Below are 27754 nucleotides of genomic sequence, written 5' to 3' on the forward strand. Positions count from 1 at the left end.
TTTTGATGTCTTTTTCTTATTTGATTGCTATTGCTTGGAATTCCAATACTATGTGGAATAAAACTAGTGAAAGTGGCATCCTTGTCTATTTCCTGATCTTAAGGAAAATACTTTTAGCTTTGCCCCATTGAATATGTTAATTGTGGGTTTATTGTAGATGGCCTTTATTATGTTGATTCTCAACTGCCACATGCCGGTGTGTGGCCAACCTGTTCTGTGCCTCCAACCCTCATATGAGTCTCAATGTGCCTTCTTCTTTATATCCTTAGTTATAAAAGTTCTGTCTACCTAGATTTAAGATAGTTCTACAGGTTAACTATTCTATAATTTAGTTGCAATTCCTGTGTGGTCACAGTAGGAGGCAAGCACAGTGTTTTCTATTCCTCCATATTGGATCCCTCTCCTGCAATGCATTGATTTGTATTCCAGCAGCTGAACTGTCAGTACATACTGTTACAAAAACATAAACTACAAACATTTTTACACACATTGGTGCTATAAATGATAAATTAACTGTAAAATTTAAATGTTGCAGAGTGGTACTTTCGCAATTGATTAATAAGTAGCTATTGACACATGCTTCTCACCCCATAATTTTGACAAGACCTAACTTTGTCTATACTCAGAGTGGCATAACAATGTCGAAATGCTATAAAAATTGTTTGGATTACTGAATTGGCAAAAGACAGGGTAATCCTGACCTTAAAATGAACGACTCTTTATTTTTATTTCCTTTTATTTAATGATATATAATTTTCATATAATAAATGTCACTATACGTAACTTTTGATGCTCTTTTGCTATGTAGACAATGTGAAGTTTTATATATTTTAAACTAATTGCATTGGTTCAACATTAAAGCTATTAAAACAATGTGTCACCACTGAGTTTCCACTGAAATGATATTATGTATTTTGAGTAACTATGAAAAGTACTTTGCTAATTTTATTTTTTTTCAGTGAGTTGATCTGCCACATCGCTCGTTAGCTTTTGAATACAATAAGATACAGTGTCACTGAAAAGTGGTATTTGAACTTTCTTTTTTGCTACTCTTTCTCCCAATAATACCAATAAAACATTTTGATACAATCTTTGACTAGTGGTGGCCATTTAATTACATATGTGTATATTCATATAAATATTTAATCTCAGCAATTGGAAGTAATGCTTTAAGAACCCACAGACCACTAATGTTTTATTTGAAATATTAAACATCTTCTGCCGAATGTTTTAAAACAGATTCAGTGAGATATAATTCAAATATTATATAATTACATTTAAAACATATAGCAATGTTCTTAGTATAGTGAATGTTGTATAACCATCACAACAATATACTCTTAGAAAATTGTTATTACCCCAAACAGAAGCCTTATTTCCTTTAGCAGCCCTCTAATATTTTCTCCCCACTCACTATGCCAAAAGTCAAAACTAATCTACTTTGTCTTGACAGATATGTCTATTATGGAGCTTTTATATAAATGGAATAATAAAATAGGTGGTATATGACTGGCTTCTTTTGATGAGCATATTATTTTAAAGATTTATCCATGTTGTAACATGTGTAAGTACTTCATTATTTTTTATGACTGTACCAAATTAATATACTACCTTCTGTTTATCCAATCATCAGTTGCAGGACATCTGATTTGTTTTCATCTTTCTACTATTCAGAATAATCCTACTATGAACATTAGTATAAAATTTTTGCATGGATATTTGGTATTATTTCTCATTCATATATACCCAGGGGTAGAATTCCTATGATATTTCTATATCTATATCTATATCTAGTCAAAAAAATGTACATACACTTTAAGAAAGGAAAAAAAAACTGTATTAAAATTGTAATATTCAATATATATGAATAACAAAAGATGAATACAAGTCACGTGTATACATTTTTTGTCACCCCCAGTGCATGTTCCTAATCACTTATCACATTGAGAACACTTTCATATGAGTTTATTGGTTATTTGCATGTCTTTTATAGAGACATATCTATTTGTATTTTTGCCCATTTTTAACTTGGTTCTGTGTATACAATTGAATTATTAGATTTGTTTATATATTGTAGTTACAAATCCAGTATCAGATATATAATTTGCAAATATTTTCTTTCTTTTGGTTTTCTTTTTACTCAGTTGTACTCTTTGAAACAGATACTTTTTAATTTTGATGGAGTCCACTTTATGTATATATCGATATATCTATATCATCTCTATATACCTTGATATAGATATAGACATAGACATAGACATAGACATAGACATCGACATCGACATAGATATAGATATGGATATAGATATAGATAAATTTTGTTGCCATGGTTTTGTTGTCTTATATTACAATCCATAGTCTATCCAATGTCACATAGATTTATGATTATATTTTCTTGTACCAGATTTTGCTCTTATACTAAGATATATGATCCACTTTGAGTTAATTGTTTTTTTGTATACAAATATATCATGCAAGATAGGAATCAAAACCATCCTTTTACTTGTGAATATCTAGTTTCTCAAACACTACTTATTGAATAGACTATGTTTCCTCATTGAATTGATTTGTCACCTTTGTCCAAAACCAATTCACTACTTATTTCTGGATCTCAAGTTTCTGCCGTTGATCTACATAACTACCCTTGTGTCATTACTACCATGGCTTGATTATTGTAGCTTTTTAGTAAATGTTGGAATTGGAAAGTGTCAGTCCTCAAAATTTGTGCCTTTGTATGAAGATTGTTTTGGCTACCCCAGGTCCCTTAAATTTCTATGTGAATTTTAAAATTAGCTTCGTTATTTCTTCAAAAGAAATAGCTAATTTTGAAAGGTATTGTGTTGAATCTATATACTGTTTTGGGTAATATTGCGAATTTGGTAGTTCATGCTTTGTGTCAGCAGGATTGGATCATGGGGTGCCCAGATATCTGGTTAAATATGATTTCTGAGTATGTCTGTGAGGGTTTTTCTGGAAAAGATTAGCATTTTAACTGGCAGACTGAGTAAAGTGAATTGCCCTCCCCAATGTGGGCGGGCATCCTCCAATCCATTGAGAGCCTGAACAGAACAAAAAGGTAGACAATGGAAGGATTGTCTCTTTCTCACTTAGGCTGACGGGTGATACATTTTAGTAATGGCTAAACAGTGAGGAAAGATGTGAAATAATAAAGTAATATTAAAATTTATTTTACTCATTCAACGAACACATATTACCTTTTACTTGTTGGCAAAACTGGGAAGGTAAAATGAAAAACTTCACTTATCCTTTGCAGAGTTTAAAGTAAAACAAACAAACAAAAGGCAAGAACATTCATAGTTCAATACATTGTGGTAAGTGCTATAAATAAATGTATAAAGAGCTGCATGCAAAAGCAGGACTAATTATGAATGAGATACGGATGTTTTGAATGAAATGATAACATTCAAGATGGGCCCAAGGTAGCAAAAATTTATTGTATTTTATATGAGAAAGTATACATTCTAAGTTGAGTAGTATGGATGAAGGGTCATACATAATTAGGGCATATCATAGGATGGATAAAATGAAGGGGTCAAAATAGAAAAATAATGAATAAATCTGGATGCAGATCATAACTGTCTTCAAACATTTTTCTTAGGAGCTTGAAGTTTAGCTGTAGGCAAAGGTGAGACACAAAAAGTCATGTAATAAGTAAATGAATATTTCACAGATACATTTTATGGAAATGTGAATGTACTAGAGTTAGGAGACACTGGTAAAAGGGAAATCTACTAAGAGGCTATTTAAATGGTTCAGGAAATAGATGATAAGAATAGTAACTAATAATTAATTTATAAAGAGATAATAAATCTGATGTTTAGAATTTATGCTTAACTGGATTTAATGTCGTATTGGATTTGGAGGCTGACCATAGTAAATATGTGGCTAGTATCAGGGTTTCTTGTTCAGGAAACTAAATGACTGATGATGCCATTTAATCATGTTTTAAGGAGGAATCTATTTGGAGGTGAACAGATTAATGAGTTTATTTGAGCTATGTTGATTTTAAGATACCTGTGGGATAGTCACTAAACATGTCCAATGGGCACTTGAAAATGCAATAATGAAACTTAGAAGAAGCACTGAGTTGGAAATACAGGTTTGATAGCTGTTAATGTTAATGTGCTAGCTGTAGCAAGGAAATGAATGGTACTCTTCAGGCAGGATGCATAGGAAGTTATGACAGAACCTAGCATGAAAGCTACGAGAGATTTACCAGTAATTTATTCTTGTCTTCCTGGTCATTCCTATTATGTATAACTCATGGTAGAGAATTGATTTTAGCTTGTAGAATTAGACTCAACTATCCTAAAGAATAGAACATTTTCGGTTAGCTCCCCTCTCCTAGCTAATTATTTGCAAGTATTTTTTCTCTCTTTTTTTATTTTAAAATATTTTATTACATAATCTTTCATGGCACTGTCAGGAGTAACAGAAAGGGTATTTCCAGTTCCTGACCACATCCTGAAAAATATACATTTGTATTTATATAATTATATAATTATATCAATACTCCACCCCATCCCATAATTCTACCACCTATTATAGGTCTTTGTTTAAAGCAAGAAACTATTTTCTCAGGTAAGAAAATATATATGGAAGCAAAATGAAGTAATGGTGAAAGTGACTAGGGACAGCTTTGTCGTGGGTGCAGGGAAAAGGGGTAAAATCCAGTCTAAACAGGATGGCATCACTGGGGTCCAGCAGAGTGAGAGGAGGACAGTGTATAAAAAGGCAGCATCAGGCAGGTGCACTCTGGTGTCCTTGGTCCATTAGGAGGTGGCCTTTGCCTTGGGAAGGAAAGCTCCCCAGTACGTGTAGCTGCTGCTGTGAGTACAGGAGTGTCTTAGGTACTTGATCATGTGGTTTTTGAAGCCCTTGGATTTCTCTTTCTCAAACCACATCACTTCTTTTCGGACAACCTTTGAAATTCTTTCAAAGTCCCTTTCATACTGAGTCACCGGAGACTCCCACTCTATGATCTCATCCCAGGCCCGCTGCAGCTTGTCAGGTGTGTTGGCCCACAGAAGCTGAGCCTCAGCTTCCCACTTCTGCAGTGTTGCTTGAGCATCCTGCCAGCGCTGCCATGTCTTAATATGCTGATCAAAGGCAGATTGGACTATGGCCAGGAGGCGAATATAGTCACTCAGGGGGTCGACAAGGAGGAAGAAGTCATGGTTGGCCTGTTTCTGGTGGAGCTGCTCAGTTTTTTCTTCTACCTCACCAGCTAGGAGAGTGCCTGTGGCAAAGCTGTGTTGTCCTCTGATTTCCTGAGCACAGCTAGACGCTTTGCACACTGGGCTGTGTTCTGTGCTAGCTCTTTCCTGTGGATGACTAGAATTCTATAACAGCATGAAGTTTCCACTAGCGCTGCCCCTCATTTTCTACCACCTGGAACTTCTCCTCAAACAAAATGTGATTCAGTTATCTTGATGGTCATTTTGCTGACTGCATCTGTGGTTGGGGAACATCCTGAGGAGACCAGTGCCACTCAATATCTGGGTACCCATGGTGCTGACAGCGCTTCTTTTTCCAAGCACTCCCTGACATCAGGGTCCTGTAACATGGAAGGATGATTCACAATCCTCTGAAGGTAACTTTCTAGAGTGGCCTTTCGTTTTTCAAGAAATTCTTCAGAAGAATCTTCCTTCCCGACTTTTACTTTTGTCATTCCTATTAGGCTATTTCAGGCAGAGGAAGGACAATGAAACCATTCTGAGAGTGTTTCTCTGAAAGCTTCTCATCGAGACCCAGAAAGTCACTAAATCTTTTCACTGCAAAGTGTCTACCTCTGAACATTGGCAAGCTCATGTGCGTTGTAACTTTGTAGGCTACATAGGTCATCATACTGCCCCCTATCATCTCCAGATCTGTTATACCAACTGTCAAATCAAATCAGTCTTCCTGTTTTCTTCCTATAGCTCCTCATAACTTGGCTGGGGCTATAAGGATTTGTGGCTTCCTGTGTAGGAAGAGATACATGTGACTGGATTGGCACCTTCTTCTGATTATGCTGTGTGCTGTCCAGGGATAGCTCCACTGTGGTATCTGCAAAGACCCGCTGTGGCTGTTGGTCTTGTTCCTCATGGATCCCATTTTCTTTGGAGCCACTGTTGATGGGAAAGGAAGGAATTCTCTTCAGTGACTTGGGTTTGCTGCCACCATGGTAAGGGTGAAAATATCCTCCCCCTCAGTGTCGCTATCCCCAGCTTTGGGTTCTGATTCCCTCAGACTCCGGCTCCAGGCCAGGGAAGGGCAGAGGGAATCTCTCTGAAGAGCTATAGGCACCACCACCCGATACAATCTTCCTCTACCCGCGGCCTGCAAGTATTTTTCTTAATATTCATACTTTTCACATATGTTTTTTGAAATATAAACTACACTAGTGATAACAATAAAGCATAAGTACACTCATTGGTTTCCCAGATGTGCATTTTAAAATGCCCACGTTGAAAGAATTTTTACGTCCTAAGCCAGTTAAAAGAAACACACACACACACACACACACACACACACACACACACACACACTTTCATGCTAACAGTTCTGGGAGCCATCATATTGCAATTTAATTTTGCCTAGTAAGAATGCTAGAAGAAAAAACAAAGTGTGATATAAACCAAAATTTTGACATGCACTTTAATTATCATTTTGCAAAAGACATTTTAATATTACAAAAAGAAGAAAGGCATAATCTCAAAATTAGGAGAGTTCTTCCCAGGAAAGAACAAATTTGAAACTACAAGCTTGCTACTCTTTTACTCATCTTACAGTTTGAACTCCTTTCTAAAGGTAAGACGTTCACTGTTCTTTCGGTGGGGAAGACTCCGCAGAGCTTCTGTATTTCTCTGCTTAATGATAGTTTCTCCAAAACTAAGATGTGCTAATAGGTGTGCGATCTAGGTAAAACAAATACATTAGCCATTGTTGCAAGGTGTTTTTATTTTCCCCCTTTCATTTTTTAGGACATGTATTATGGCCTCTAACCTGAGGAAATAATTTTGCCAGCTTTTATTCATAATCATGGTGATTTTGTATTTTATCCTTTTGTTTGTGTATTACTATTTCAATAAATAATAAATTAATTGAAGATGTATGTATGACTCACTATGTATTCTCCTTAGTGCCTACTAGTCTAAATTGAATGAAAATAATTTTTTTTCTCAGAAAATCAAACAGGATATTTACTGCTTCCAAATATTATCTCTCTCTCTCTCTCTCTCTCTCTCTCTCTGCTCTCTCTTTCTCTCCAGATTCTTACATATATATATATATATATATATATATATATATATATATATATATATATATTCTTCAGGCAGAATAAATATTATGTAAGTGAAAAACTTTCATCTCAATAAAGAAATGAAGAGCATTGGAAAAGGGAGTGAAATAAAAACATGTATATTTTATTCTTAATTGCTTAAAAGATAACTAATTCTTGAAATCAAATGTAATAGTCTTGTGGGTTTATAACATATAAAAATGAAATTATGAAAATAATAGCATGATAAATGGAAGGGAGAAATAAGTGATGTACCATGTTAACGTCCTCACATGTGTAACATTATAAAGCCATTTAAAGGTAGATACAGATTATATAAAAATGTATATTACAAGTACTCTGAAAACTAAGCAATAATAAAACAATCACCAAACATTAAAAATACGGCCAAAATATTTTAGCAGAGATTTTACAAAAGAGGATATGGGGATGAGAAATAAATATGAACACGGTCATCACATTAGTCAATAGGGAACAGCAAATTAAAGCTACATGGAGTAATCCTGCATTGCTAGTAGAAATGTAAAATGGTGCTATTTTGCTATTTAAGAACAATTTCCTTAAAAGTTAAATATAAATTTACTATATAAGAGGAACTTCCATAACATTAGAATAAGGACCTCCGGATATCTACTCCTACATAAAGTAATAAGAACATTGGCCAAAACTTCCAAAATCAGTGTTTTTAGAATGTTGGCAATTTATCAAAAGCTTGTAAAAATTGAGGAAGCATTTAATTAAAAATATGGTGGAATCTCAGAGTGAACAGTGAGGTTTTTTTATTTTTGTCATTTCTTCCTTATTCCACAATACGGGTCCTTATTCCTACCTCCTCAGTAGTGTTGGAAACCAGGAGCCTCTGAAACATGGTAGCTATGAAAATAAATAACCTAGAAAACACTGCAGGAAACAGAATGGGTTTGGAGCTTCCCAAAAGTTCAAATGCAAAGAATTGTCACTATTTTTTTAATTGAATTTATCGGGGTGGCAATGGTTAGTATAATTACATGGCTTCAAGTGTACAATTCTATAATACATCATCTTATCACATTGTGTGCTCATCACCCTGAGTCAGTTCTCCTTCCATCACCATATATTTGACCCTTTGTCCCTCTCTTACCACCCTACTTCCCTTTACTCTCTGGTAACCATTAAACTGTTGTCTGTGTCTATGAAACAAAACTCAAAGACACAGAATTGTCACTGTTTTTGACTTATCGTGCATCTCCCTGGAAAATTTCTATTGAAAGTGTCTGTCCATGGAATACTATTCGGCAGTAAGAAAAGATGATATAGGAACATTTGTGACAACATGGATGGATCTTGAGAGAGTAATGCTGAGCGAAACAAGTCAGACAGAAAAAGCAGAGAACCATGTGATTTCACTGATATGTGGTATATAAACCAAAAACAACAAAAGAACAAGACAAACAAATGAGAAACAGAAACTCATAGACACAGACAATAGTTGAGTGGTTGCCAGAGGGTAAGGGGAGCGGGGGGTGGGGGGTGGGAGATGAGGGTAAAGGGGATCGAATATATGGTGATGGAAGGAGAACTGATTCTCGGTGATGAACACACAATGGGATTTATAGATGATGTAATACAGAATTGTACACCTGAAATCTATGTAATGTTACTAACAATTGTCACCCCAATAAATTTAATAAAATAAAATTAAAAAAAAAAAAAAAGAGTCTGTCCTTTTTTTTTTTTTTTTTTTTTTTTGACAGCTGAATCAGAACTTGCTTAGTGAAGAAAGGCCTATCCCCAAGTACGTTTGTTATGAAAATGTCAGTGGCAATTGTTTAACATTGTAGCTGTCTGGGGTTGTGATACCAGATGAAAATAAAAAAATAATAATAGTAATAAGTAGACCAAAAACATATCCAAAGATTGGCACAGGAAGACTTAAGAGGGCTCCAAATTCTCATTTCTTTCTGAGCTTGAGGCCCCTGCACAAGCAGGAAGTAAAGACTAAGGGAGAGTTATAAACTGCTTAAGCATTTAAGACACATCTCCCCCAAAACACGGGGAGCCCTGGAGCAAAGAGTGGGAGACGTACTGCTTCAGGACATGTAAGAAATCTCTGTGCAGTCATCAGTAGGCCACTAAGTTCACCAAGCAGGTACTTCAGTGGCCATGTAAAACATTGCAGAAGTAGTTCATGAAATTCATTAAACCATCATCATCAACAACATCAACATAACAAACAACAATAACACCAAACTAGAAACAACCCAAATGTTTGATCAACAGGTGAAGAGATCAACCAAAGGTCATATTTCCATATAATGGAATGCTATTAAGCAATAAAAAGGAAGTAAGTGTTGATGACATACTATAATATGGATAAAACTTAAAATATGGCATGCTACAATATGGATAAAATTATTTTGTTAATAACACCAAAATAACCATACTGAGTGAAAGAAGCAAGACAAAAATGAGTATATTTTGTGTATAATTCCATTTCTAAAAAATTCAAACTAATCTCTAGTGTTAGGATGCAGATTAGTTGTTGCCTGAGAAATGTAGACATAGTAGGGGAAGGAGGAAAATGATTACATGGGTTATACATTGGTCAGAACTTCTCAAAAACAAGGAAACTTGCATTCCCCAAAGTTTCCCCAATATATTCCCCAATGTATTCCCCAAATAATTAAAATTCCTCCAAAAATGTCCCCCAGGTCCTTTAAAAATAATGTTTCCTCCTCCCTTTCTTTTGTGCTACTATTCATTATACAGTAATTTATATCATAAGCTTTATATTACAATATAAGCTTAAATATTGTATTATTAAATAATAAAAGTTGTATTATTTTCTACTACTACAGCTGTTTTTAATCTGTTAATTTCCCTAGTCCTTTAATTTAGTGAGAATTTAATACCTGTTTATCCAATGTATTTTATTAGTACTTTATAATTTTTAAGTGTTTTCATATATTGTATGTTATTTGATCCTCACAGGGTTTTAATTATAAAGAGCATTAACGTACTTGGATTCTATTTTTGATCAGTAGATAAACTTTATAAATATAAATGTTATTAATACTTTATAAACTCAACTTAGTCACATTATTATTGTTTTTTTCAATTTCTTATTTCATCTTCTTCTATGCTTTTAATGTCCATTAAACATTTAATAATATTACCTACTGTACTTTATATTATTACTGCTATCATGGCTATTGCTGAATAGTTTATATTTAATTTTATATTGAGTATTTATAATACAATCCTGAACTATTATGATGTCTTTATTTTATAGATGATGAAATTGAGGCCTATTATAGGTGAAATCATGTTCTTCAGTTGATATACAAGATGCATATTGAGTGGCTTAATTTGAAGGTCAGTTCTTCTAAATTCTAAGGTATATCATTTTAACTCTTTCATGCACTATTAAACTGTTTTCTAATCTCCAAAGGATTAGTGTTCTTATAGATTGTAAATTTTTTATAGATTTGTTTCTGCTTTAAGATGGTAATTTTTTTTTTGTTTTTTTAAACCACAACTTGGCCATATGACTTCCAAAGTAATTTTCTATTTCATATTTAGTCACTATCAAAGAGTTCCCCTTATACCCCTCACCCCACCCATTTTCAATAGCCTTCTCTTACCATATTTTTATTTCGTGCTTCTGAACATTGTACTGTTTCTCTCTATGTGTTTCCTGGGTGAGATTATGCTTTCTACTGCAAGTCTCTCAGCCTTTGAATAATCTGTTTAATTTTCTGATTCTAAAGAACTTCACATATTATTGGATTGGTTCTTTACCTACTGCTTTCTGCCTTCCCTTTCAAATGATCAATTTTTATAGTCCACTCTGCCCTTCACTTCTATATACCAGTTACCATACTAAGTGACTAATATTTTCCTTAATTAATCATGAAAAGTACTAAAATGAAACACCAATCACTGTTTTAAGTGCTTCATATCATTTATTTAATTTAAACCTTGAATAGGCCTATGAAATAGGTAATCTGGCCAACCCAACTTAATAGATGAGAAAAATATGAGCTGTTATACATCTTACCCCCAAATCACTATAAGTAAGTGGTGAGACTGGGATTTGAATCCAAGTTGTCTGCCTTCAGAAACCATACTATGGTTGTCTTTGTTGTACTGCTTTTCATTAATAGACAAGTGCATTTTTTACTCTGTGATGTCAATTTCTCTTCTTTTCAAAAAAATTATCACAGTATGTTATGTCTAATTTTATCACAGGGAGGTACAATTTAGAGGCTGTTTTATACTTTTTGCTGAGCTCTAAAAGAAACACTGACATTAAAATGTAAGGTTCATCACATAGACCCAAAACTATCTCAATCATATATAAAAACACCTTGAATTATAATAATATCTATATCTCTTCCTTTCACACCGGTTGCCTTTTGTCTACGTCCTTGCTATTCCAAACAAATTTATCAGATTGCTACTTTTTTTTCCTGCTCCTGTTTACTGGAGCCACACATATGTAATATTCCAAAACATGGATGACAGAAAATACAGATCTTTCTTACCCTAGTGATTTCCTACACCCTCATTTGACAATATTTTCCAAATATTTTTATACTTCTAGTATTGTAAACTGTGTGCAAATGTATCTCACCATTTTTTTCTTTCATTTTTTTAAATTTTCAATACTGTTTTATCTTCTCTACAGTTACAATTTTGTAGTTTGTTTTGATAATTTTTAAGTCTATTAAAACATATTCCTTAGTAATCTTATTTTTCTTTTATTACACATTAGAAACATTGACCAAGTTCTTCAAAACAATAAATTTTTCAAAAAACTCTCAGACATCTATGGTACTCAACAGTGAGTCCTGTCAGAGGATTCTTTTTTTCACTGACAATCAAATTGTTGGTACATCAATTTTTGAACAAACAATTTTGTTAAAAGATCAGAGACCAACAGCAAGAGAGATAAACAGGGATTACAATGCATCAAAATATCCAGTTCACACTATGCAGACTTGGCCTAAAACATTTGGATGTCCTCTCCCCAAACTGATTGCATTACAGATCCTTAAAAGCAAGTATGCGTTTTTCCTGGAAGGCAGGCATAACTATACAGTCTTCATCTCTGATTGACTTACCTACTTCCTGACCTATCTCCAAGAAGGTAGTAACATTTAATATTCATGCCTCAATATGTGCTTCCAGACAACTTGACATTTCCCTGTCAAGAAAAATCACATTCTCCAGGCCACCTGAGACATTTCTTCTCATTCCCAAATTTGGATTTCTGAGACACATGGCTTTTCAAGGCAACTGTCGCGCAAAATGAGTTACTATTTACTTAAAAAATTCAGAAGTGAGTTTATTCTTGAATGATATACAGTGTAATATTTATTTCTAACAAAGGAGGTTTTATTTTTTAATTAAAATTTAAATTCACCTATAGAGTTATAAGGGGAAAATGAAATTACGGCTTAATAATTCTATTCCAATTCATACTAACATCAAGAAAGATTTTATCATTATGACTTGCCACCACTCAATAAAGAGCTCAAGAATAAGGAACTCATTGTACAGATGAATTTGTAATAATACAACTGGTCAACATAGAGTTAATGTTAAATGCAATGATGCTGTTTTGCTCCAATGTTTTTTAATAACTCTCCCCTGTGTTTGTGCTTCTTGTTGGATTGACTAGAACTTCAAGTCAATGATCTCAGAATAATTTAGAATTCTTATTCTAAAGATGGGAAATCCCTGATGGGAAAGCTATCCACATTTTACTATTAAGTGCGATGGAGTATAAAGTAGAAAATATTTATCACTTAAATAAACGATGTTATCTTCCTTGCACAGCAAAATAAGTTTCTTAGGTGTGGTATTTCAAATTTTTTAAATGCCAATTTTTTATTATTATTATCTATGACGGTATCATAAATGCTTTTCTTTTAAAGCTTGTTACATGAAAAAAAAATAAATAAAGCTTGTTACATGATTTTGAGGTAGAATATTGAACAATATGGATGCAATAATGTGTCTCATCACTACATACATTTGCCAAGTGACTTTTGTGCTCTCTCTATCAAGAGGGAGAGTTTAATTATCCATCACTTGAATCTAGGCTTAGACATATGACTTGCCTTTGCCAATAGACATTGAAAAAAAAAAAAAAAATGGTGTAAGCAAAGACAAAGAAAGTTTTTGTGATTTGAGCCCTCTTTTGCTGGTAGAAAATTGAAGACACAATTGGAATAAGCCTAGGCTAGCTTCCTAGAACAAGAAACCATATGGACATAGGTCCCAACTGTCTTTGCTAACCTGACTTCCCAGTCCAGCCAGCTAAGGCTACAGACTTATGAATGTCATTCTAGATAATCAACCGCTTTTCGAGACAGACTAGAACTGGATAGGCCCAGTATAAAATCATGAAAAACAAAACAACGTTTTTTTGTGTGTTTTTTTTGCTTTAACCCACTGAGCTTTGAGGTGGTTTATTACACAGCAAAAGATAATTGACACATTATTTTATATTATATTTTGTAGTTTTAAAATAAAATCTTAAATTTCTTAGAATTGTGTTTTACTATGCCAAAATGTTTAGTTCCATTTTTATAATTACTTTAATATATTATAAAAACTAGTTTTCTTTTTGTTTTTAATTTATTGGGGTGACAATTGTTAGTAATATTACATAGATTTCAGGTGTACAATTCTGTATTACATCATCTATAAATCCCATTGTGTGTTCAACACCCAGAGTCAGTTCTCCTTCCATCACCATATATTTGATCCCCCTTACCTTCATCTCCCACCCCCCAACCCCCTTACCCTCTGGAAACCACTAAACTATTGTCTGTGTCTATGTGTTTTTGAAAAACTAGTTTTCAGTCTTATTATCTCTTCTCTCCAAATATCAGTTTGACATTGCATGAATATTCTCTTTTAAGGAAAAAAATGAATATATAGGTCTAGGCCATTAAAATTAGCTAAGGTATAAGGTATAAGCTAATTTTAATGGACTAGACCTATATATTCATTTTTCTTTCACCAAGCCTGCCCAACTTTGAATAGTAAACACAGTGTTTATTTAAGGGGCAATTCGTCATATTTGGATATTTGAGGGCCATTAGTTTTAGTCATAAAAACATTCAATACTTTGTATATTTCAACAATTTATTTTTAACTCCATTTCTATTTATTCTAATCCCTTTTGTGTGGTTTTGATTCTTTTTAGTGGCAACAATGATGAGAGCAATCAAAACAACATGCTGCCACATTTATTAGAAAAACAAATCAAATTATTAAAATGACCTCCAAAGGAGAATAAGCTTGACTTTCTTCCAGTCTGAGGGCTATTTTCCCTGCAACAATAGCCAACTGGCAGATTACATGAAGCAGACGGGATTCCCCCAAACACTTAATTTTCCTGACTTGGCAAAATTCTTGCTAAAATTGCGCTTGACAGGCCAAAAGTGGTGGGCTAAGTAAATGTGACTCCTCATTGAGAAGAGGGTTCAGAAAACCCTGACTAAAATGTGGTCAAACAAGGAGTCTTTGTCATTAAGTCAGTAAATTGAGAGACCCTCCAATTGGGGAAGTTGCCATTGGTGCCTCTAAATTTCTACCTTTGTTAGATACTAAGTTCTATTTTGTTGACCTATAACTGTGTCTTTTGCTCATTTCAAGTTTATGAGGGCAGGATTATGAGCACTCTGATGCCTTTTCTCTCTCCTCTTAATTGTTTATTTTCTCTCAGTGTGTTTTCCCAAATTCACTGACGTAACACATTCTATTTCTCCAAATTAAACTTGATAAATGTCCCTCCTCCAGTGGAATTGCTTTCTCTTCTGATTGATATCACCCAACATTTCTTTGAAAATGTCTGTCAATTAATCCAATTAAGATCTTGGTGTTTGTATTAACTATTGATATATAACAAATTATCCTAAAACTTATCCATTTAAAAGAACAAATATTTATTATCTCACAGTTTCAGTGGGTTCAGAATTTCGATGTGGCTTAGTTGAATGCCTCCTGGTCATTTTTTCTCACAAGGTTCTAATTAAGATATTGGGGTGGGGGGAAGGCAGGGTACAGTCATTACTCTATTGAGGGAATCTGCATTTCCAAGATCACGGACATGGCTGTTCACAGTCATTAGGCCTCTGCTGAATGTTAGCAAGATGCTTGTGGTTCCTTGCTATGTGGTTCTCTCCACAGGCTATTCATAACCTGGCAAAATTCTATCCCTAGAGAAAGAGAGGGAACATGAGAGAGGGCATTCAAGATAAAAAGCCTTATCTTCAATCCAACCTGTAAAGTAACATCCCATCACTTCATTAGAAACAAATCATTAGGTTCAGGCTGCCCTCAAAGGGAAAGGATTAAAATGTCTGTATTATTATTCTATTGTTAAGTAACCAATTACCCTAAAATTTGCAGCAAACATGTATGGTGTCACATACATGTCAGGAATCCAGGCACAGCTAGTGGTGTATCTCTGCCCAAAGGCCTTTTCACTGTATACTTAAAACAGGAAATGTCAGAGGTATACATTTCCCCGGAAGAAATATAATTGAGTATAATGTTACTTCTAATAAATATTGTTATGCATATATAAAATAGAATATTTGGAACTTCTCGGGACAATTTAATAAGGACAGATTGCAGAACCAAGCTTGGAGGGAGACACAATAGAGAGAACCAGTACATAACTGGTAAGTGATATTGTTGTACTGTGTTATTCCTCCCACATAGTCTCTAAATAGTAGTCTAATAAACTTCTGATATTCTTGTTTTGAGTGCTTTTATTGTTTTTACAAGGAAAGCCAGAGGAGAGGCTTATTTTCAAGTTAGGTCACTGTGGTAAGAAATAAAATATTAGGTTGGTGCAAAGGTGATTGCAGTTTTTGCAATTATTTTTAACCTTTTAAGCTACAATTACTTTTGCACCAACCTAATATAAGGCTGAAAAACTGTAACTTCAGAAGCAAAATAAATAAAACAGTGAGCCAGGGTGAGTTAGCATATGTGATGGAAGTTATTTAATGATTTAAAGGATTGTAGAATCATGCTTTTATCTCTGAGAGACAATGTAACTTCCAGATTTTCTCTGAGAAAACATGTAAAGTGTATATTTTATATTCATGTTGTATATTATAAAATTATAATAGTAATTACATTTACCTAGACATTTCATGATTGGTCCCAGCCAAACAACTTATGAAAGTAACCATTAAAATCTACTTATCAATTATCATAGTTGTTAATTTTCCAAATTAGGTGATTAATGAAGATTTAATTACAAAGTTAAAAGTGTAAGAAATAGTTATTTCTAATGATACAAGCAAACAGCAATTTAAGTACACAGATTATCTTAGAATGTGTACCAGTATTTCAGATAAACAAATAATATTACCTGAGAATTGTCAGAAAATATCTGTGGAGTCATAAATTTGAATTAAAAACCTCAGACTTTTTAAATTAAATGCAAAACATCAGAAGCCTTGTTAAGTTTTCTCACAGATGACAAATAAATAATAAAGTATTAAACTATCTCTACCCATTTTGAGTGATAGAATTGTCATAGAACAATTTTATGTATTACTTTATTTAATCAATCCACTGGCTATTATCATATAGTAGCAAAAATCGCAGGCATGACTGAAAAAATGAAAAGTTAAAAATCACAACAGTTCTAAAATGATTTTGTAAATTGCTTAGAAACAATGATAAATTCAGAAATATTTGCTGTATATGTTCTTGTTAGATCAATATCTGTATTATTTTTCCAGTAAAAATAGGCATCAATGAGCACTGAACTTAAATTGATCTTCCAAATAATCAAAGTGGGAGTCCCTCAATTGCATTCCTAAAGCAATATTAAGCAATAATCTTCTTGATTAGGAATCTTTTTTTAAAAAAATAAAGTTATTGGGGTGACAATTGTTAGTAAAGTTACATAGATTTCAGGTGTACAATTCTGTAATACATTATCTATATCTCACATCATGTGTTTACCACCCAGAGTCAGTTTTCCTTCCATCACCGTATATTCACCCCACTTACCCTCTTCTAGATCCCCTCTCCCTCCTTACCCTCTGGTATCCCCTAAAGTATTGTGTATGTCTATGAGTTTTTGTTCCTTCATTTGTTTGTCTTGTTCTTTGTTGTTTTTAGTTTTATATACTACATATGGTTCTCTACTTTTTCTGTCTGACTTATTTCGCTTAGCATTATAATCTCAAGATCCATACATGTTGTCACAAATGGTCCTATTTCATCTTTCCTTACTGCCAAATAGTATTCCACTGTGTATATATACCACAACTTCTTTATCCATTTAGCTATCGAAGGACATTTTGGTGGTTTCCATGTCTCTGCCACGATAAATAAAGCTGCAGTGAATATTGGAGCACACTTGTCTTTATGGATAAATGTTTTCAGATTTTTTGGGTAGATACCCAGTAGAGGGATTGCTGGGTCATATGGTAGTTTTAGTCATAATTTTTTGAGGAACCTCCACACTGCCTTCCATAGTGGCTGCACCAGTCTGCATTCCCACCAACAGTGTATAAGGGTTCCTTTTTCTCCACAGCCTCTCCAATACTTGTCACTATTTGTTTTGTTGATGCTAGCCATTCTAATTGGGTGAGGTGACATCTCATTGTGGTTTTTATTTACATTTCTCTGGTGATTAGTGATGTTGAGCATTTTTCATATGTCTGTTTGCAATTTGTATGTCCTCTTTGGAGAAATGTCCTTCAGGTCCTCTGTTCATTTTTCAATTGGGTTGTTAGGTTTTTTTTGTTGTTGAATTGTATGAGTTCCTTTTATATTTTGGATATTAGCCCCTTATCTGAGGCACTGTTTGAAAAAATCTTCTCCCAATCAGTGTCAATCAGCCTCTTTATTTTGTGGATGGTTTCTTTTGCTGTGCAGAAGCTTTTAAATTTGATAAACCCCCAGTCATTTTTTTAAGCTTTTGCTCCCTTTGCCTATGGGTCAAATTCATAAAATGCTCTTTGAACCCACAATCCATAAGTTTAGTACCTATGTTTTCTTCTATGTAGTTTATTGTTTCAAGTCTTATGCTTAAGTCTTTGATCCGTTTTGAATTAATTTTGGTACATGGAGACAGATAGCAGTCCAGTCTCATTCTTTTGCACATGGCTTTCTAATTCTGCCAGCACCACTTATTGAAGAGGTGGTCTTTTTTCCATTGTATGTTTTTGGCTTCTTTGTCAAAATTTTCTGTCCATATTTATCCACATAAATGTATCCAATTCAAAATGTATTGACTATAAATACTCATGGATATCAAGGTCTTGGGACTCATCCCAGGCATTTTTGAAACATCAGGATAAGAAATCTCATTTTAGAAATGCATGAGTGTATGCCAATTTGTATTCTGAGAGAGTGGAATGATTTTTTCATAAAATAAATAATCCAGTATTTTGTAAGTGTTTAACATCTGTAGCTGACTAAGAACAGAATACATACACTAATATCTTTAATCCAATTTGGAAAAAAAAAAGAAAAAGAAAAAATATATAGATAGATAGATAGATACCCTGAATCCATTCACATGTTTCCATTTCCACTACTATTACTCGACTGGTAATGATCTAGTTCTCTTCCTGTAAAACACATTTTTTTTTTTAAGTATATGAAGTAACTGCATGCAGATATATTGGACTAAAGGAAATGGATCATTGAACTCCTTGAGCAAAAGGAAACAAATAAATGTTTCCCCATTGATTATTCTTGATTTCTGTCTGAAGCCACTCTTCTAAATGAATTGCAGAGAGGAGTAGCTCAAGCAGAGAATGATGGTCTTGCTGAGGTAAAGAATGTGATATTGGAGTTTGAGCTATTGGTATAGCTAGAAATTTTGAGGCAAGATAATGAAGAGAAGAGGAGCTATAGATTGGTTCAGAAATTTTAGGATAAAGAATCGTATTTTTCTTACAAAGACAAAAATAAATCCAAAAGACTATTGAACATGGCCAATATTCAATATGAATGATACAGGCCAATTCTACTGAAATTGTAACTCATGGACCATCTTGTCATTATGAACTATTTTAATTGATCGTCATGAGACAAGAAGTTTGCACAAAAATGCAAAATAACATAATCACTAGATTCAGTCCTTAGTTCAGCTAATATTTCCTCCCCCACCCTTTTGGTAACATGACTTTCTTTAAGAATGAAGCAGTGTGTTGATTTACATTCTCTTACAAATGCTTTATGTTATTCAAAACCAACACTTTGAATAACACAGAAACTGCACTTGGTTGTTCCCAGTGTCTCATCACTGACTTAAAGAAAAAAGTTCTTGTGATTCTGCCATTTCAGTGTTTCTTGTGAAATTTAAGTGAACCGTGAAAATGTTACACATTACTAGACAAATGATCTGAAGTACTTAGACCCTGGAGTTTCTCTAGGCAGCAATACTTGGTGAATTCTAGCTGAATATCATGAGTCCATGTAACGTAAATTGCATGTACAGCATGCTAAGTGTTATAAGAATTATATGATCCATATACAGAGGTTTGTACATATAATAAGATACTCTGTACCTATCATAAGGATAATTTATCTGAGTTGATAGCATTCAGATGAGTTTGTAATAAGATCTACTCTTTTGAGGACTTGTGTAAGCCATGTTCTCTGTTAGAATCATCATGTTTATAAGGGAATATTACATCTACTAAGATTAAGGTGGTTAAGAGACTTGCCTAAAGATTTTTCTTCTATATGTGGACTTTTCTGACTTCAGAGCCTAACATCCCAACCATACGATCTGCCCAAAGTATGAATAAAATATTAACAAGCAAAGAAAGAACCAAAAATATTAATATATGATGCAAAGAAAATGTCCTGGGATGTCTAAGGTAAAAAGTGTGGCAAGATAATAGCATCTGAGGACGATTAAGAAGAGTGAGAACTGACTCTGGGTGGTGAACACACAATGTGATATATAGATGATGAGGTGCAGAAATATACACCTGAAACCTATGTAGCTTTACTATTGTCACCCCAATAAACATTAATTTAAATTTTTTTCTTCATTTAATTATAAAGCCTACTTTTCAAAATAGAGAGAAAGCAGAGAGAGAGAGAGAGAGAGAGAGAGAGAGAGAGAGAGAGAGTATTGAGGAATAAAGGATGCCCATTGTCAAATTTCCAAAGGCTTTATACCAAGTGTCAAGTCTTGATTTTATATACTGGGTTAAAGATGGTTTTAGAGTAATTTCTTTCTTTTTTTAAATAAAACTAATATGGTAAGTGTTGCTATAGTTATGGTGACCTAGAGGTAAACAGATGTGGACAAAAATTGATAAGAGTAAGAACAGTTAAGGATCACTTAAAATTGTCAAGGTAGTAATTAAAGAGTCAAGGGTGTCATCCAGATTTTTAGCTTGGGAAAAAGAGTTGGGATAGTTGAAACAGTCAACTAGTATAAGGATTAAAAAAAAAAAAAAAAAGGCAAGGGGTATCAGAGTTGATGGTGAGCAACTATGATCTATATCTCATTACGTAATTTAAAACAATTTTATTGTGATAATTATAGTTAACATGAGATCTGCTCTCTTAGCAGATACAAGTGTGCAATACAGTATTATTATCTATAGGCACAATGTTGTACAACAGATCGCTCCAAATTATTCATGTTACATAATTGAAATTCTATGCCCTTTGATTAGCAAATCCCTGTTTCCTTCTCCCTCCAACCTTTGGCAACCATCATTCTTTGCTTCAGTTAATTTGACTATTTTAGATAGCATATATTATTGTTATCAGGTAGTACTTGTCCTGTGACTGGATTATTTCAATTAGCATAATGTTCTCAAAATTCATCCATGTTGTTACCTATTTCAGGATTTATTTTTAAAGCTGAATGAATCTCTGTTATATGTATATACCACATTTTACTTTTTGCCCATGTATTCATTGAAGGACACTTACGTTGTTTTCATATCTTAGCTTTATGAACAGTGCTGCAGTGAATAAGCGAGTGACAATATCTCTTTGAGATATTGATTTCAATAATTTTAATTAGCTAGAGATGGTATTGCTACTTATATACTGTAGTTAAAATAATTATAAAATAAAACTGGTATTGCAGTTCTATTTTATAATTAATTTAACTACAGTATATAAGTATCATTGGTATATTATATTGGTTATATTAGTTTCCAGTGTACAATACAGTGATCCAACACTTTTATATCTTACTTTGTGATCACCCCACTAATTTTAGTAATCATCTGTCACTGTGCAAACTTATCACAATATCATTGACTATATTCACTTTCTCCTTTTCTCCCTTTACTCTACCTCCTCCCTTCTTGTAACCATTCTGTTGATCTTTGTTTCTATGAGTCTGTTTTGTTTGTTTTGGTTTGGTTTGAGGTCCCACATACCATATTTCCCTGAAAATAAGACCTAGACGGACCATCAGCTCTAATATGTCTTTTGGAGCAAAAATTAATATAAGACCCAGTATTATATTATATTATATTATATTATATTATATTATACCGGTCTTATAGTAAAATAAGACCGGGTCTTATATTAATTTTTGCTCCAAAAGATGTATCAGAGGTGGTGGTCTGGCTAGGTGTTATTTTCGGGGAAACATGGTATAAGTGAAACCATATGGTATTTGTCTTTCTCTGCCTGATTTATATCATTTACCATAATACCATCTAGATCTATCCATGCTGTTTCAAAAGGCATAATTTCATTCTTTTTATTGCTGCATAATATTCCATTGTGTGTGTATGTGTGTGTGTATAAATCTTCTATATTCATTCATCCATTGATGGACATCTAGATTACTTCCATGTCTTGGCTGTTTTAAATAGTGATACAATGAACATAGGGGTGTATATACTTGTATCTTTTTGTGTTTGTTTTTGTTTTGTTTTTTTATTTTGTTTCGTTTTGTTTTGTTTTGTTTTGTTTTGATAAATACCCAGATTAGAACTGCTGGACCATATGGTATATCTATTTTTCAGTTTTTTGAGGACTCTCCATACCATTTTCCATAGTTGCTGCACCAGTTTGAAATCCTACTAACAGTGCATAAGGGTTCCCTTTTCTCCACATTGCCACATGGTACTTGCACAAAAACAGACATAAAGATCAATGGAACAGAATGTAGATACCAGAAATAAACCCTCACTTATATGGTCAACTTATCTGTGACAAAGAAGGTAAAAATAAACAGTGGAACAGCGACAGTCTCTTTAATAACTGGTGTTGGGAAAACTGGACAGAAACATGAAAAAAAAAATTGAAACTGGATCACTCTCTTACACCATATATGAAAATAAACTTAAAGTGGGTTAAAGACTTATTATAGGGCCTGAAAACATAAAATTCCTAGGAAGGAAACTTAGAAAGTAAACTATCTGACATTAGTTTCAGTAGTATCTTCTTTAACAATTCTCCTCAAGCAGGGGAACCAAAACAAAAATAAACAAATGAGACTCCATCAAATTAAAAGACTTCTGCACTGTGAAGGAAATCTTTGACACAACAAGAAGGCAACCCACTGAATTGGAGAATATATTTGCAAATGATATAGCCTAAGCGGTTGATATCCAAAATATATGAGAAACTTATGCAGCTCAATAACAAAACAAACAAACAAACAAACAAACAAAAACAATCCTATCAAATAGTGAGCAGAGGACCTGAATAGACATTTCTCCAAAAAGGACATACAGATTGCCAATAGACATATGAAAAGATGTTCAGTATCACTAATCATCAGAATAATGCAAATTAAAACGACAATGAGTTATCACCTCATGTGTCAGAATGTCTATCATCAAACAACAATTCTGTAGTCACACAACAGCCTAGCCAACTGTCCCCCCATGTCTTTCCTTAAGGAAAGAAGAGTCTGTGAGACTGTGCCTTTCTGGGACTCTGTTCCATCCTTGTGTTTACACCTTATGTCTCTCTATCTGGTCCCCAAAAGATGGTTTGCAGCCATCTCACGGGAGATACAACCTAAGCCAGGTGGAACCAAGTGGGGACCCCAATAAACTGCCTTAGAAAAATATGGAAAGGGGCCTTGCCTCCCCTTCCCCCTGCCTGGGAAAAGCTGTTGCCTGCTCTGCCTTTTCCCTGGCACCTGTTTGTGAGAGAAGTTACAAAAACAACAAAGATCAGTTCTCTCCACTTAGCTCAACGGAACTGTTACAAAATAAGAGACTTGACCCTTCTGACCCTGAGAAGGTACATACCTTAATTAGGACATTGTGGGACCTTGTGCTTCAGCTGTTGACTGACAAAGGGTAATTGAGATAAATATTTTTCTGTTATGATGTGTGAGTTTCAGAGACCCTGTAAGAAACAATGTTGCTTTCTCTTGTTTTTGTATACCTATTCAATAAAAACCCCCAGTTGGCCATATTCTGGGCTCCAGTCCTCTGAGACTGAGAGACACCTGGCCTTTGGAGAGATTTAACTGTATTAAATCTCTGTTTGTTTCTTTCTAAAAAGCTTAACCCAAACCGCCCCTTCTCCCACCCTCAGTGCCCGGTGTTGCACTGGATGCACACAATTCAACAAACAACAAGTGTTGGTGAGGGTGTGGAGAAAAGGGAACCCCCGTGTAGTGTTGGTGAGATTGTAAATTGGTGTATCCACTATGGAAAACAGTTTGGAGGTTGCTCAAAAAATTAAAAATAGAAATTTCTTATGACTTAGTAATTCCAATTCTGGGTCTTTAGCCGAAGAAATTCAAAACACTAATTTGAAAACATTTGTGCCCCTATGTTCACTGTAGCACTATTTACAATAGCCAAGATATGGAAAAAACCAAAATGCCCGTCAATAGACAACTGGACAAAGAAGATGTTGTGTATACAGGGGTGCCAAATATATATATGGCTTGTATTCATCTTTTGTTATCAATATATACTGAATATTATAATTTTAATGAAGTTTTTTTTCCCATTTCTTAATATGTGTATACATTTTTTGGCACCCTCTGTATATATTTTTTTATTTTTATTAAATTTATTGGGGTAACATTGGTTAGTAAAATACACAGGTTTCAAATGTACTGTTCTATAATGCATCATCTATATATTACATCATGTGTTCACCACCCAAAGTCAAATCTCCTTCTGTCACCACATATTTGACCCTTTTTAACACCTTCTACGTCCCCTCCAACCCTTTTACCCTCTAGTAACCACTAAACTGTTGTCTTTGTTTATGAGATTTGCATGTTTGTTGTGGAGATTAAAAGAACACTGAAAAAATTTAAGGCACTTGGAAAAATGTCTGACAGATAGTAGGTGTCCGTGATATGAAATATTATTAGATATCAGTATTGATGCCTAATTAGGGCTTAAGATGTTCAATAGACCTTTACATCTTCTCAATACTTACTGTAGATACTCTCTTCATAAAGAGTAATGGATTGTTTATTTTTCTTTCTATTTATCTTGAATCCATTTCTCTGCATTTTTTTTCTGAGAATTAGTCTGCTGTGTAAATGACTAATCTGGAATCTAGTCCATTATGCATTTCTTAATCCACATAGGAAATTCTGGGAGAAGAAATGTTTGGTGAGGGTTCCTGCTGTGTCGCATCCTGCACGACAAAAGTTGTGGAAAGTGAGAAGGGTGGTGCAGGTTTAAGATATATAGTAGCCAAGAATACAGTGTGGGCGGGGCCAAGGGACTCTAGCCTCAAGGACTAAGAGCCCCAAATCGGGCCAAAACATAGCTTTTATTGGCTAACAAATGAGGAAGTAAAGGAAATAAAGCTTGTTAATCTCAAGATCTGTGAATCTCACACATTATACTAGGAAACTGATTCAAACCAATCACCCTTGCCTGCAGGCAGCCAGATCCAAAAGCCCCAGGATGTCTTAGTAATTGTTGTAAGTACCTCCCCAAGGGACAAAACCTTTATGCTGAAACTTACTAATATGAATAGATGGAGAACTGATATTATCACATCATTGAATCACTTCCCAAGCAGGATATGGGAAGGAATGTAGCCACAGAGGTAGAAGTTCTCCTTAGCCGGGGGAAGGTAGGTGTCTATGCCCACCTCTGTCAACCCTGTGAGTTCTCCAGATGGCCACTAAGCGACTGTGCCTGTCTTAGGTTTTTCCTTCCCTTGAGGAATCTTACCCGACATTGACTAACCAGCCATACTTTGGGGCGAAACAGGGAGACATAAAGTGTAAGCACAAAGGTGAAGCAAAGTCCCTGAAAGGATCAGTCTCACAGACTCTCCTTGCTTTAGAGGTAGGTACGAAGGGGCAGACGGGTAGGCTGCTGTGTGACAACACTGCTGGACACTTAATGTTTCCTGTGTGAGAAGAATTATCTCTTCTAGGAGTATACTGTGTGTAGAGACAAAGGGCAGTCTAACTAATGCTGAAACTGTGTGACTTTCCTCAATGTAGACCATTCTAAGGGGAGGTTTACAGATTAGAACAAATCTTAAGGTAAATGATGTATTAAATACCCATAAATTGCAGGAAGCTAGATAGAACTACTTTTTTGACATGGAATCTAGATAAATGTCCAAATTTTATAAAACAGAACATGAAACGTTTTATTTCAATGCAAGGAGTTGTTCAGTGTTGCTAGAAAATACAAGAACTAATTCACATCTAATTATATGCAGAAGCAACAGTGAAGGATCAAACTCGGTACACATACAGAGAAAAAAAAAAGGAAAAATATATTTTTCCGAATTCATCAATCCAATGGGAATTAAAGCCAGTACAATTCAATTCCACTAAATGCATTCAAAAATATAATTATTATTTTAAAATATATGTGCTCTTATATGCATAAAAGAACATAATGAAATATATAGAAAATGAAGAAAGTGATGAATAGAACTAGCATATCATGGCAACAACTGAAGTTTGTATTCAGATCACTAGGGATTAAATTTAATTTCTTGTCTTATTTGCCACTGATGTGAAAATCCTCTTTGTGTTGAGACATAATAATATCCCACAGCCTATCAAATATTCTCAGTACTGACAAAAATCCAGCTCTATTAAAATCATCATCTATTCATTTCTACATTTTAATGACAAAAATAAAATTGCTGTTATTAATATAATCTTTAATTTCTGTGGTAAATAATGTGATTCAAAATGCTTTAGAGTTTCTAAGCTGATTATTAAATTTCCACAGATATTAAAGTGAAATTTTCATTACAAAAAAGGTGGGGGGAAATGAAAAGAGAGACAGTTAGATTAAAGTCTTAGGTGGGAATTTATATATAATCTATTCTATAGTCCTCATTTTCTTATTTTATATATATATATATATATATATATATATATATATATATATATATATATATGGCACTTACTGTGTAGCAGGGAATCATGTTAGGTGATTCATATTGAGTAAAGAAGATACTGTACCTGAGATACTGTTCTCTGTTATTAATATTCTAGAGAAGATAAATCAAGTAAATATATTGGTATGCTATGAGAGAATTTGTTGCCACATAATCGTGTGTAGATTCAAATGAAACTGAGATAATATCAGCTGAAGGTTCCTGGAAAAGGAGCTTTAGGGATAGGTAGGTAGCATGTGGAAAGGTAGTGGGTATGTTAAGAGTCTCCAGAGAAACAGAATCAATAAGATATAGAGATATAGAGAGATATATATAGAGAGACAGATATATAATATATATAGATATATATCGAGAGAGAGAGAGAGAGATTTTAAGGAATTGGCTCACATGATTGCTGATGGTGGTAAGCCCAAAATCTTCAGGATAGGCTAGAGACCTACTCAAATCCAAAAACATTCTACTGACAGAACTCCTTCTTTCTTGGGGAAGCCAATCTTTTTCCTGTTAAGCCCTTCATGTGATTAGATGAGGTCTACCACATTATGAGAGGATAATATGCTTTAATTAAGTCTACTGATTTAAATGTAAATCTCATCCAAAAATATCTTTACAACCACATCTAGACCAGTGTCTGACCACATATCTAGGTACTGTGGATTAGCCAAGTTGACACATAAAATTAACTATCACAGGTAGAAATAAAAGGAGGCTGTTTCAGGAGACTGTATCTTGATATATGTATATATCATGACTATATCAGGTGACTACATCACATATAATATATGACATATATAGTCATATATATGTCATATATATATATATATGACATATACACACACACATATATATAAATCACACACACACATACATATATATATATATATATATATATATATATATATATATATATATATATATATAAATGACAATGTAGAAAGTTTATCCTGGGAAAAGAAAGAAACAAAGTTTGTTTCATTGAATCATAGGGATTGTGCTATTCATTAGGTAAACTGTAAAATCATGATTCTTCTACTTCTGGGTGGGTGACTTTTGAAAAGTTAATATTTATAAACCTTAGCTTTCCAGGTATTTAAATTGGTATATCAA

The 27754-nt window shown here is 33.9% G+C and overlaps 1 long non-coding RNA gene and 1 pseudogene across 2 annotated transcripts in view; one reads left to right on the forward strand and one right to left on the reverse strand.

Annotated features, from left to right (window-relative positions):
- The window catches only part of LOC141572197 (uncharacterized), an 839411-nt gene that overhangs the window by 702767 nt on the left and 108890 nt on the right, over window positions 1–27754 (forward strand). The gene's annotated exons all lie outside the window — the stretch shown is intronic.
- Window positions 4794–8174, reverse strand: LOC109452618 (sorting nexin-1; annotated as a pseudogene).

Source organism: Rhinolophus sinicus, linkage group LG06 (genome assembly GCF_036562045.2).
Source record: "Rhinolophus sinicus isolate RSC01 linkage group LG06, ASM3656204v1, whole genome shotgun sequence".
Classification (NCBI taxonomy): domain Eukaryota; kingdom Metazoa; phylum Chordata; class Mammalia; order Chiroptera; family Rhinolophidae; genus Rhinolophus; species Rhinolophus sinicus.